We start from the raw sequence: 15,094 nt of genomic DNA on the forward strand, positions 1-15,094 counted from the left end.
CTAAATGCTATAATGCATCACATGTGAGAATAAACACTAATTTTTTTATTTTAATTACGATAATATAAAAATAATAAATATTTAAATTAAAAAATGACGTTTTAGTAAACCCAATCTAAGAAATTACGACATTTTAATAGCTGATCGGGGTTTGACTAGTCAAACCCCGATTTCATAAAATTAAATTTCGACCTTTGCCTGACAAACTTAGTCTCTCTTAGGTTTGACTAGTCAAAGGCCGAAACTGTAATTTATTTCGGGCTTTGACTAAGACCGTCAGTCAGACCTGAGGATTGCCTAGTTAAACCTAGGAGTGCCTGAAATTCGGGCTTTGACTATAACATATACATTGAAAATGCTCTCATAAGCGGACTATTCGAATTATTCGAAAAAAAATTGGTTTTATAAGCATAGCTCCTTTATTTTTGGCGATAAAAAGTTTTTCAAAAGTGATTTTGTAGGATTTTTGAGGAGCTATAAGACTGTAAATTAAATTTCGTGAGATCCCTTAGTTTTTAATTGGGGTGGGTTTAAAGGGCTCGATAAAGGGGTGTTTGCTCGTAAATAGAGGATTTAAACAGCTATATCTCGCTAAGTGTTAACTACAGAGAAAATCTATGCACAAGGTAATTTTAGTTCTGAAAACAGCTACAATTTAGTAGTTTGTCATTTTTTTCGTACCTCTAGTATTTTCGGAGATATTTGGAAAAAGATGGTGAAAAATACGAAATTGCAAAAAATCAATTTTTATTTAAACTCCAGTTTTTCTAAAATTAGGCCTTTTAAAAGGGTCAAACTTCTTGGGTATATGGATAATACAAATATAAAGGGAATTGCAGAAAGATGAAGACCAATTTTTAATTGGGAGGGTAGTTAGGGGGTTGTTTTCACTGATTTTTTCATAAAGAAAAGCAGGTACCGACCTTTTTTTGATCATAAGTCACTTAATTTTTATGCTAGAAACTTTTTGTTTTTTTCTTTTGAAAGGTCTAATTGCATCCTTGAAAACAGGTTATCTAAGTTTTCCTCGAAAAAATGCAAAGTTTTTCCGTTATTGGGCTTTGAATATTTCAAATTATAAATTTGACGAAAAAGCTAACTTTTAACATGCCGTATCTCGGTTTGTATTGGTCGTAAAAATATTATAGAAAAAGAATTTGGTTTGTGTTACTAAAAGACACAATTTTGATAGCTGCAGTTTTTTTTAGTAAATGCACATTTTTCGAGTTATTCTCAAAAAACTCTCTAAAAAAGTGGATTTTTTCGTCGAAAAACTGTTACTTTCAACCGCGAATAACTCGAAAAATATTAGTTTTACGAAAAAAATGTAAAAAACATTTTTTTTTCTTAGAATTACGTTTTATATCGATTTACATGGTTAAAATTTAATAAAAAATTCCCACCAACGAGATGGGGTGGCAACCACCCCCAAGGTTTTAGCGTACAGCGGCATGATATAGAAAATGATCCTTGGACTATTCCCTACCTTCTGTGAAAATTTCAAATAAATCCATGCTGGACGAAAAAATTGCGAGCCAAAATGCTTGATTTCCTCGACTATGGGTGTATTATCCATTTTGTCATTTTTTTATTTGGTTCATAACTTTTTAACCACACTGTATATTTATTTTATATTTGGCACGCAAATATTATTTAAGGTGTACAATGAATTAATTTATTTAAAATTGTAAAAAGTCCAGGTCCGGACTAAAAAATATTGGAAAAATGTTCCGACCCAAAAACAACACCCTGTACATTAAATTTCTTTAAAATAGATTTTGCATTTGAAAAGAGAATGATAAACTAAATTTAGTGATATACTTTTAATTTTAGGCAAAATGATTTTTCTGGTCAAATTTTGAATTTGAATTCTGAAATTACAAGAATAAAAAACCGCTAAACGCCGTAAAAATGAGTGGCGCATAAAATATTCCAGCTACAAAAGATCTGATATGAATGTTACGTGGCGCGAAAATGGATTTTCATTTGATGCAAAACAAAATTCTAGTTTTATTTTAAAAGATTTTTCCATAATATTTGCTAAATTTGAAGTAAACGCGCCACAAAAGAGTAACTTTGATACAGTTTGAATTTTGAAACTCTTTTGTGGCGCGTTTACTTCAAATTTAGCAAATATTATGGAAAAATCTTTTAAAATAAAACTAGAATTTTGTTTTGCATCAAATGAAAATCCATTTTCGCGCCACGTAACATTCTTATCAGATCTTTTGTCGCTGGAATATTTTATGCGCCACTCATTTTTACGGCGTTTAGCTGTTTTTTATTCTTGTATCAGGAGTTTTTCAAAGTTATTTATAAATTAAATGTTTGAAGTTGAATGCAATGTTCCTCTATTACACGTCAAGCTTTATAAATGGTCACCTTTGTTGCATTATCTCCCAAATCATCTAGTGTCCATCGAATGTACACTAGATTTTTTTCTATTCGAAATGGATTGAAAAAAAATATATATTGAGATGGCCGGTAAATGAAGTCGGATTGCCCGTTGCCAGATCAAATTTAGCGTCGTAACCACTACAACTCATAAACCATTTGGGGAATAATCGTTAATTGGATTATACTTTTGTATCTTAATAACTTCTCTAAACGGCTTAACCGATTTTGATCAGTAAACATGAGTTTGAAACGTATTGACCAGTAGTATCTGATGGATCTAAGGTCAAGTATGATAACTGAAGCTATTAGGTACAGGAATTATTTAGCTTTCGAAACCGTTTTTCCCACAGAAAATAGATTTTATCATATTTATGAAGCCTATAACCTAAAAATTTGAATTTTCCCGGATATGAGGTATACATCGTTGGATTCGTCTTGAGTCCTTATACAAACGCTAAGTTATTGGCACAATTCGTACGTTGAAATGTTGAGTAATTGTCGAAAAACCAAAATTTTCAAAGTTTAGTTTTTCAGTTTTTCGGCTATACTGAGCCGTGTGTATGTCTGATCCTGACGGCTTGGACACCATTTGAAAGCTTAAGTCAACACGATTGATTTGATATATTTGCGGTTCTCATGCCTCTTCTTGATCCGAATATATATACCCTCAAAAAATATGCCGTTTTGTACCTACAAAGTCCTATAGCTGGCTTATGGGTGGTCAAAAGTCACAAACTCACCGGTTCTAAATCGGCCCTGACCCCCTCTTTAAATACAGAGAAAAAATATCAAATCGGTTTAACTTTCAAACACACATACATACATATCCACAAACATTTTCCCTTTTTTAAATAAAAATTGAGTCACATTTCTAAGCTCTATAACTTTTGAATGGTATAACCGATTTTCAAAATTAGACATGCGTTGGAAAGGTAATGATCAGTTCTATTAGAAACCGCAAAGGTTGGACTTAAATTTTCGAAGTTTTTGGGAGTTTTGGGGACCAAAACGAAAAACAGACCCTAAATAGGAAGGGCCGTAAAATCGACACCCTTGGACCAAAATGGATGGTTGACATATGAATGGGTGAGTCTTTTTCTGAACTTGAAGATGGGAGTTGGCACAACTTTCAATTCAGTCAGATTTAGAAAATTGAAAATTTCGTGTATATAATAGTGTCGCGTGTAGGGGGGTGTATTTCTGCGCCACTGGCGAGAACTGCCGTTATCTGGCAATCTTTCCGATATAAAACTAACAGCTTCGATAACTAATAAATCGAAAACTATTAATTTTATCAAAAAAATGTATAATGAACATTTTTTGTTTATAATTAATATTTTTACCAGCATTTGCGGTCAAAATATAAAAAAAAAATTTCCACCCTCGAGATGAGGTGGCAACTACCCCCTTGGTAATAGCGTCTTTCGGCATCATATAGATTTTGATCCTTGGTCTATCCACTACTTATTGTCAAATTTTTAAACAAATCTATCCATTCTGTAAAAATTGCGAAGTGAAAAATTTCAGTTCCTGGACTAATTATACCTTTGGAGCTCTATAATTTCTGAACGGCTTAACTGATGTTGATCACTAAACATGAATTTGAAACGTATTGACAAGTACTATCTGATGCATCCAAGATCGAGTATAATAACTGAACGTATTACAGGAATTATTGAGCTTGAAAAACCGTTTTTCCCATAAGAAATAGATTTGATCATACTTATGAACCCTATAACTTAAAAATTCGAATTTTCCCAGATATAAGGTATACACTGTTAGACGCGTCCTGAGTCCTTCTACAAACGCTCAGTTATTGGCGCAATTCGTAGGTTGAAATTTTGAGTAATTGTCGAAAAACCAAAATTTTCAAAGTTTAATTTTTCAGTTTTTTGGCTATGGTGAGCAGTGCGTATGTCTCAGCTTGATCGCTTAAGGGCCATTTGAAAGCTTAACTCAACCCTATTAATTTGGTGTATTTGCGGTTTTCCTGTCTTTTCTTGAACCTAAGATATATACGCCCAAAAATATGCTATTTTGTATCTACTTAGTCCTCTAGCTAACTTACGGGTAGTCAGAAGTCAAAAATTAGACCGGTTCTGAATCGGCCCTCACACCCTCTTGAAACACAGATAAAAAAATTCAGAGCGGTTTAACTTTTCCACATACATACATACAAACATATATATCCACAAACATTTTCCATTTTTTAAATAAAAATTGAGTCATATTTCTGAGCTCGATAACTTTTGGATGGTACAACCGATTTTCAAAATTAAACATGCGTTGGAAAGGTTTGGGAAATTTTTGGGAGTTTTGGGGACGAGAACGAAAAACAGGCTTTAAATGGGAAGGGCCGTAAATTCCACACCCTTGGACCAAAATGGAGAAGTAACATATGGATGGACGAGTCTTTTTGTAAACTTTAAGATGGGATGTGGCCCAATTTTCCATTCAGTCAGGTTTAGAAAATCGACAATTTCGTGTATATATAATGTCGCTTGTAGGGGTGTTGTGCACCACTGGTGAGAACTGCCGTTCTCTGTGGAATGTGAACTGCGAAAGCTCGAAGTAGAAAAAAAAAAATTGAAATACGACTTACAACTTATTAACCACACTGTATATTTATTTTATATTTAACACCGAATATTTTTTAAGGTATCCAATCATTTAATTTATTTACAGTTATAAAAAAATCCAGGGCCGGATTAAAAAATATTGGAAAAAAGTTCCGACCCAAAAAAACACCTTGTGCATTAAATTTTTTTAAAATGAATTTGGCATTTGAAAAGAAGATGAAAAACTAAATTTAGTGGTATACAGAAATTATGTGAATTGCGAGAGTTCGAATTAAAAAAAATTAAAATGTGACTTAATTTTAATTAATAGCATTATTTAATCTAAATTGGTAAAATGTTAACATTTTAGTATTTTTTTTATTACGGCGACAAATAATTCATAACAAATATTCACCTTTAACTAATGAATAAATAATAAAAAGTCCACAAAGAATACATAACTGTAATCAACAAACTATCTTAAAAATAAAAAAAAACGGAAAAACATTGCTGAAAATAACGTTTGGATATCTAAAATCCAAGTTTATAAAGAGAAAATAAATAGTATGGATGAATTTCTTGTCCGGATTCGAGACTCCTTCCAAGAAATGAATTCTTCAAACCCTGACGAGATTAGGAAGTCAGTCAGACAAATAACAAAAAGGGCAAGACTTTGTATTCCACAACCATCTTGGCCACCACCATTTTGAACAATTACTATAGTTTTGATAAGTTATTTTTTGGAAAAATTTTCTGTTTTTTTTATCTTTAAGATAGTTCGTTGATTAAAGTTATGTATTTTTGAGGACTCTTTATTATTTATTCATTAATTAAAGGTGAATATTTGTTATGGAATATTATTTGTCGCTATAATAAAAAACACTGAAATGTTGTTAACATTTTACCAATTTAGATTAAATAATGCTATTAATTAAAGTTAAGTCACATTTTAATTTTTTTACTTCAAGCTCTCGTAATACACATAATTTCAGAATTCAAATTCAAAATTTTACCAGAAAAATCATTTTGCCGAACATTCAAAGCATAGCACTAAATTTGTTTTTCATCCCCTTTTTAAATGCAAAATCCATTTTAAAATAAAATTAATGTACAGGGTGTTTTTTGTGTCGGAGCATTTTTCCAATATTTTTTAATCCGGCCATGGATTTTTTATAATTATTGTAAATAAATTAATTGATTGGTCATCTAAAATAATATTCAGTATTAAATATAAAATAAATATACAGTGTGTTTAACAAGTTGTAAGTAGTATTTTAATTTTTTTTCTACTTCGAGCTTTCGCAATTCACAATTTCAGAATTCAAATTCAAACTTTGACCAGAAAAATCATTTTGCCGAGAATTCAAAGTATATTCTTGTTCTCATGATCATTTTTCAGTGCGTCACAGTTTTTCGATTTCTCTCTAATGCATTAAGTTAGATGAGACGGAAAAAGCGGTAGCTCCGTGATTAAACACAAAAATAATGCAGCATTACAATGGTTATATACTAATGTGATATTCAAAGATCGGTGTGCTCAAAGCACTTGATTAGATAATTAACTAATTAATTAAATTTAATTTTAATGATGCACTTATGATTTAATCACACTATTTAATGCTCTAATCTCAGGGTTTTATATTCTCGTGCTTCAATATCTCCTTTGCTTTACATATGATAAATAAGGTCAAAGATTAACGGAATAAAACACATATATGGTACAAAAGCATCTATTGAAATAAATTCACCCTCAAAATATCCTCTAAAAATAATATCTCCTATTCTGATTATTGAAATAACCCTACCACTATCTAAAGTACTTATTGAAATTTGCGTTATGAATAATTCTACAAAAAAAATAAAACTGTCTCTCGGATGATGAGTTGTCCAAATTCTTGTCTCTGGTCGCCTACAATTTACTCTTAGCAGCCCCCTATGTAGTCAGCAATCTCGCAACAAATTATTGCAAGCCTATTGTCATTAATGACCCCCTACAGATGCACGTATCTTTCAAAAAACAATGCTAGCCTTTTCTCCTCTCGATAAACTGAATCTATTTCTCGTTCCGGCATGCAACGGTGACTCTTGGAATATAAGTAGAACAATATAACTTACAATGCTTTACGTGATGAGCTTCCGTCAGGACACTTATTTCAACAAACTCACAACTATTCACTTATCTGCCTTACTACTTCAGGAGACTCTTAGAGATCACCACTAGTCGACTTAACGATCATTTAACAACTGACTCTTCTTCCACCCTCTAACATTTCGCTAAACTCCCATTCTTCATACCTAGCCCCTCCTTTTTCCTTCTTCACCAATCCGAGTTCCTCAATTTTATCCCCATCTACCTTTCAGATAACAAACACCAATTTTCCCTACCATTAGAAATTTCCTAAAACTAATTACATGCCAATCGGTTTTTTTTTTCCTTTCTTAATATCTAAACAAAGATTACATTCATTTCAATTTCTAAATACAATTATTCCCTCGCCGCAAAAGTCCATTTGGGAAACCCGGTCTCATTGTCCAAACACATAACCACTTTCTTATCATACTAACTGTACAAAGAAAATACTTAATCCCTATTTAAATTTTGTTTACCTACGGCCATCCAAAGATAATTGACTTTCATTTCTTCGAAATGAATTTTGGTATATTTTTATTATATGTTTTAACTTTTCTAAAATATTAAGATCGAAACCATATTAATTCAAATTTTACATATCTTAACAACTCCCCGCCATTTGATTTGCCGAAAAAATTCTGTTATTTATTTAAATGACACAAGTTTTTTTTTTAGGATCAAATTATTCCATTATGTTACCAAACTCTACTCATGATACTTATAAATGTCGTGAATGTTAAAAATACCCCGTATCTTGCCTGTCTCTATATGCGCTAATTCATAACTATTTACCCCATTTTCCGTATTGACCCTATATGGACCTTCAAATACCGGCATCAATTTAGCACAAATACCATTTTGTAAATTGGACACCCTCAGTGCCCTCACTAAAACTTTATCCCCTTTCTGGAATGTAACCGGCCTTCTTCTTCGGGTCCTCTCTTGCCTTTGGAGATATTTCTCTCCACTTCGTCTCAATCTTCGTTGAACCACCTCGATCACTTCTTCGTATTGTCTGGGGGCGGTGTCTTCCCACGGTCTCGTAGGCATTGTTCCTTTCATTACATATAAAGGCGTCTCCTTGGTAACCGTATTTGGTGCACAGTTCAAATACGTCTCTATTTCAAACACTTTTCTGTCCCAATGTCGATGATGTTCTTCCGCAGCAATTCTTAGAAATTTTGTGACTTCTTGTATAAAACGCTCTGATGGGTTGCTCTGTGGATGTCGGATGCTTACAAATTTTGTATTTATGCCTCTCTCTCTTAATTCCCCTTTAAAACGGTCATTCCTAAAGTATGTCGCATTGTCCAACAAATTATTGTCTGGTCTTCCCACTCTTTCGATAAAATCGTCTATCTTCCGAAGTATTTCAGCTCCTTTCGTGGTTCTACATGGGTACAGTTTTAAATACTTTGAGAAAACATCCACCATAACTAATATGTGTTTATTCCTCTGTGTTGTTGTTATTAAATCGCTCAACATATCAATGGCGACAATATCCAGTTTCTTCCGAGCTATGACGTTTTTTGTGATGTTTTCGTTTTTGAAATTCTTACTTTTACACTTTTGGCATGTCTCGCAATTTCGAGTCATCTCTTTGGCTATTGTATAGTCCTGTCGACAAATGTAGTTCTCCCTGAACATAAGCCACACCTTCCTGCTTCCAATGTGTCCGTTGTCACAGTGTAATTTTGCTAAAACTTCTTTTGCCATCTGTTCCGTGATTACATATAGTTCTTTACCATCGACCCTCTTAAAATATAAGTTATCTTCTTGTTCGGCCCTTTGCTTTTCTCTTTCATCCAGTTGTTCCTGATTTTCCCTGATCTGAGCCAAAGAAAATAAGCCTGCTTCTTCTCTCATTATGTTCATGCCAACGTGGAGAGTTTTGTGGTCCTCTTTGCGGAATTGTTCATCTCTCGTCAACGCATCAGCCAAGATATTGTCAGTTCCTTTGATATATTTAAATTCAAAATCATACTCTTGAAGTAAAAGAATGCCCCTATGAATTCTATTATTTACCAGCCTATTTTTCATTATATGTACCAAAGCTGCATGGTCTGTTTCAACGGTGAATTTTGCCCCTAGTAGGTAAAACCGTAATTTATTTACACAAAATAACACACTGGCGAACTCTAATTCAGTAAAGCTGTACTTTCTCTCATATGTTTTGGTTACACGGGAGACAAAACAGATTGGCACCTCTACATCGTCTTGGATCTGTGATAACACCCCTGCGAATTTTGTTATGGAAGTATCGGTCCGGAGAATGAAAGGTTGATCATATCTTGGGTGGTGTACTCTTACAGCTGTGGAGAAAGCTCCTTTTAAATTTTTGAAAGCCATTTCTTGTTCCGTTCCCCATTTCCACCTAACATCTTTCTTAAGTAATGCTATCAACGGTATTTCTTTTGTGCTGATGTCTGGTATTAGTTTTTTGAAATAGTTTACCATTCCCAAAAATCCCCGCAATGTTTTTAAATTGATTGGCCTAGCGTAGTTATTTATAATTTCGATTCTATCTTCTGCAAGACTAATCCCTTTTGTGTCTAATTTGAATCCTAAATACAGTATTTCCTTTTGGAAAAACTGACACTTTTGAATATTTAATTTCAATCCCGCTTGATCCAGTTCTTCTAGCACAGTGTGAATATGTCGTAGATGGCTTGTTATATCCGGTGAGAAAATTAATAAATCATCTATGTAATGTACAACAAATTCTTCATGCCTATTTAAGATTGTGTTCAATGCGCGAACCAAAGCAGCGCATGCACTCTGTAGGCCAAATGGTACCACCCTAAATCGGTATACCACTCCGTCGATCGAAAAAGCGGTATAATTTCGACATTTCTCTGCCAAAGGTATTAACCAAAAACTATGTTTCAAATCGATTTTGGAAAAAATGTGTGACCCTGTGATTCGTCCAAATATGGCTTCGATGTTCAAAGGCGCTTCGTATTGCGCGATTGTGTGTGAATTAATGTTTCTTGCATCTAAACATAATCGCAAATCACCACTCGATTTTTTAACGCATACTATCGGGTTGATATATGGAGAGTCACATCTTTCTATCACCTTGTCTTCGATCATTTTTTCAATTTCCTGTCCGACGCTTTGCCTGTATTTATACGGGATTGGATATGTCTTGGATTTAAAATTTTCTAAGTTTTTAACTTTAAAAGAATGTTCATAATTTTTAGCCACTCGGCTTTCTTCATTAATCAAATCTCCATAATTTTCTAGAATCTTCTCTACTTCCTTTTCCATGTTTTCTCCACATTTTAATTTTCTTTCATCCTCATTTTTTTCGCATGTGTTCACTGTCCATAATATTTCTTCATAAAATTCTGGATTCTCGTCCATTATTGCCATTTCTTCTCTGTCCTCATCCTTTATTTCTTCTTCTGTTTTTTTTTATCTTCAATTTCCATTTGGTATCCCGAGCACCATGTTTCTACTGCTTTCATTTCTCTTATGAGAACTTCCTTTTCTTCCTGCTTCCTTTCTGTTTTATCGTCGATTGCCGACAATTCTTCCGTATCTTCGATTTCCTGTCTTTCTCTTGTATCCACCGTGTTTTCCTTCTTTCTTTTTGAACTCTTCTTCTTTTTCTTCCTTCTTTTTTTTTCTGGTTGATTTTTTTCTTGTACTTTCGGTTTTTCCTCTACAGTCATATTGATTTCTTTATGTTTTTCCTGTTCATTTAACTTTTCAACAATTATTTTCCTCTCTATTTCCGTTTCTTCTTCTATGTTGTCTGGTTCTGCTCTGATTTCCAGTTTATTCTCCGAAAAATTTATGGTGATGTGTTTTTCACTCAATTCATCAATTCCCGCTATCATATCATGGTTTAAATCTTCGATCACCACACATTGCATAATATAGTATTTGTCTCCCACTCTGATCCGCACTCCCAAACCTTCATTTACTGTCGTCAATTTTTTGTTGTTTGCACCCACTAAAACAACCCTAGGAATTTTGTACACAAATCTGTCCAAATTTAATTCTTTTACTAGTTTCTTATTGATTAACGATATCTCCGATCCAGAATCAATCAAAATTTTAATCGCTTTATGTTTTATAAATGCATCTAAGAATATTAAATTGGAATTAGAACTTTGTCTTTCATTTCCCGCCAACTGTATAAACTCTCTCGGATGACAAAATATACCGGAGAGTTGTTTATGTTTGTTCAGTGGATGCTTTATTGAAAATCCTGTCTGGATTCATTGCATATATCTTCTTCCTCGTTTTCTATTGTTACATGATTCATCTCCCTTCTATTTTGTCGTTGGAAATTCTGATTGTTTCTACCGTCCCTTTGTTCGTTCGTATTCCTAGTCGGAGGATTTTGTGCATCTCTGTTTCTGTTGTGATTTTCATATGTTCTATTTTTTGCGTGATTCCTGTTATCATAATTTTGTTGTCTATTGTAATTTTGGTATTCTCTCGGCCTATCTTCGTTTGTTGATTGGGCATGTCGGTTTCTCTGGTCATAATTTGATTGATACCTTCTTGCCGGTCCATTATATTGTTCATGTTGTCTTCTGTTTCGCATTTCTCTTCGTTTTGCTTCCCTTACTTGAAGGAATTGGCACAAACTATCAATATCTTGATAGTTTCTCAAAATCACGTGGTCCTCCAGCGTTTCTTCGAAATGTCTGCTTATCATTTCTACCAGTTGTTCGGTAGAGTATTTGTAGTCTAGATATTTGGAATTATTATATATCTGCAAAGCATATCTTTCCTCCGATATTCCCATTTTCTCGTGATATCTTCCATTCTGTAGCTCTTGGTTGATTTCCCTCTGTTTAACTTTCCCCCAGAAATAGTTGAGAAATTTATTTTCGAAATCTGTCCAATTTTCAAACTCATCTTCTTTACTTTCATACCATAACGCTGCTCCTTCTTTCAGATGGTTTCTAATTGTTTCTTTGCAGTCGTCAAAATATCTAATATGTTGCAATTTGGTTCTCAAATTTTTAACAAATGGTACTGGGTGTGTTTTTCTAATATCCCCGCCAAATTGTATTTTCGCGTCGCTTGTACCATGGATAATCATTTCCCTTCTTTCTCCACAATTCTGTTGATTCTTGAGTTCCGCAATTTGTTTTTCGTTTTGCTTAAATTTTTCTTCTATTTCTCGCCTGTCTTCTTGTATTGCATTTTCAAATTTGCTTTCTAACTGTTCTAATTCCATCTTCTGCACATTCTTAATATCCTTCATTTTAGTTTCTATTTCTTCTCGTTGCATCTCCAGTTTCCTTTCTGTTTCTTCTCTAACTTTTTCTAAACAGGCTTTCATTTCATTTTCATATTTTTCCAAACGCTTTTTCAATTTGCCATCATTCTCTTCCAATTTCTGTTCTATTCTCTGTGATATTTCTCTTTGTGTTTCTTCCATGGCTCGTTTTGATTCCTGTTGATTTTCTTGCATTGTCCTTTTAGTTTCCTGTTGATTTCTATACATTTGTTGTGACTGGAGTTGCATCAGTTGCAATAGTTTCTCTATTCCTGTTAATTCCTGTTCTTTTCTCTCCATAATCGTTGTATCTCCTTCATTATCCAATCCTTCTTCAACAATTTTTTCCTCTTCTCTGTTTTCTTGCATTTTGCTTTGCCTCCTTGTGGTCGACATGTTGTTTCTTTTCGTTACTGTTTTCTTTGTCCCCGCCAAATGTGAAATTTTACAACACTCTATAAGTTGCAGAACACGACAAATATTTCTCCCCAAATTTAATAAATTTTCGCCACAAATATCAAATATGCAATCAGTAAATTTCAAAATAAATATCAAATGTACGATTGGTAAAAAAAAATCAAATAATTCAATGGCAGTAAATATCCAATACCTACGATCAATCCATAAATCAAAATTATTTTTACACCTGGAAAAATTGTCAAATTATCTCTGGATCACCTGTAGTTATTCCTTATCTCTTTCCCTACCATCAAATGCAAAGCTGCGATATTTTTAAGCCACCACGTTCTGGGCTCCAGTTAATGTGATATTCAAAGATCGGTGTGCTCAAAGCACTTGATTAGATAATTAACTAATTAATTAAATTTAATTTTAATGATGCACTTATGATTTAATCACACTATTTAATGCTCTAATCTCAGGGTTTTATATTCTCGTGCTTCAATATCTCCTTTGCTTTACATATGATAAATAAGGTCAAAGATTAACGGAATAAAACACATATATGGTACAAAAGCATCTATTGAAATAAATTCACCCTCAAAATATCCTCTAAAAATAATATCTCCTATTCTGATTATTGAAATAACCCTACCACTATCTAAAGTACTTATTGAAATTTGCGTTATGAATAATTCTACAAAAAAAATAAAACTGTCTCTCGGATGATGAGTTGTCCAAATTCTTGTCTCTGGTCGCCTACAATTTACTCTTAGCAGCCCCCTATGTAGTCAGCAATCTCGCAACAAATTATTGCAAGCCTATTGTCATTAATGACCCCCTACAGATGCACGTATCTTTCAAAAAACAATGCTAGCCTTTTCTCCTCTCGATAAACTGAATCTATTTCTCGTTCCGGCATGCAACGGTGACTCTTGGAATATAAGTAGAACAATATAACTTACAATGCTTTACGTGATGAGCTTCCGTCAGGACACTTATTTCAACAAACTCACAACTATTCACTTATCTGCCTTACTACTTCAGGAGACTCTTAGAGATCACCACTAGTCGACTTAACGATCATTTAACAACTGACTCTTCTTCCACCCTCTAACATTTCGCTAAACTCCCATTCTTCATACCTAGCCCCTCCTTTTTCCTTCTTCACCAATCCGAGTTCCTCAATTTTATCCCCATCTACCTTTCAGATAACAAACACCAATTTTCCCTACCATTAGAAATTTCCTAAAACTAATTACATGCCAATCGGTTTTTTTTTTCCTTTCTTAATATCTAAACAAAGATTACATTCATTTCAATTTCTAAATACAATTATTCCCTCGCCGCAAAAGTCCATTTGGGAAACCCGGTCTCATTGTCCAAACACATAACCACTTTCTTATCATACTAACTGTACAAAGAAAATACTTAATCCCTATTTAAATTTTGTTTACCTACGGCCATCCAAAGATAATTGACTTTCATTTCTTCGAAATGAATTTTGGTATATTTTTATTATATGTTTTAACTTTTCTAAAATATTAAGATCGAAACCATATTAATTCAAATTTTACATATCTTAACAATACATAAGATGTCTATTCCTAACCTACGTTTGATTCGTTGATATTTAGAATGCGCGTTTTTTCTAGCCAATCAAATACTCGTATTACGAACATTTGACGAAAACTTCGTCCATTTTGGCCATTTTTTAGAAGTGTCAAAGAGTCAAGTGACGGTTATTATTCAGGTCAGTATTTTGTGTACCTGTCATTTTGAAATTCGAATTCGACTTCCCTTGTGTTTCACAACGTTTTTGTGCATTATTTTGTGTTTCGGTTTAGAATTTAGTTCGTTAAAAGTTAGTCATTGGCGTGAGGAGACTAGAGACATTCGAGATGTACCGAAGAGTGCTAAAAATCTCATGAGTAGATAGAATAGCCAACGTGGAGGTAATGAGACTTACGCATAGGGAACGAGAAGAACTAACAAATAAGAAGAAAACTGAGATATATGGGACATGTGATGAGAGATGTATATCTAATACTCCAGGTAATTATGCAAAAAAAAGATCCATAGTAAGGAGACGTAACTCATGGCTGAAGAACCTTAGGAACTGGTTTGGATGTAATAACAATGAATTATTTAGAGCCGCGGTTTCAGAAATAAAGATTTGTGTCATTTTTTAATGTTTCCATATTTATAAATTTAATTAACAATATTGTTTACTCTTTAATTTCATTCCCCTTTATAAAAAATACCTACATATTAACATATTGTGTAAAAATCAAATCTACTAAATTACTAATTAGTTTAATTCCACAAGCTTTTCACCTATGGCGAAGTAGGATTCTGGCATCT

This window comes from Diabrotica virgifera, chromosome 3 (genome assembly GCF_917563875.1).
Source record: "Diabrotica virgifera virgifera chromosome 3, PGI_DIABVI_V3a".
In the NCBI taxonomy this organism is placed as follows: domain Eukaryota; kingdom Metazoa; phylum Arthropoda; class Insecta; order Coleoptera; family Chrysomelidae; genus Diabrotica; species Diabrotica virgifera.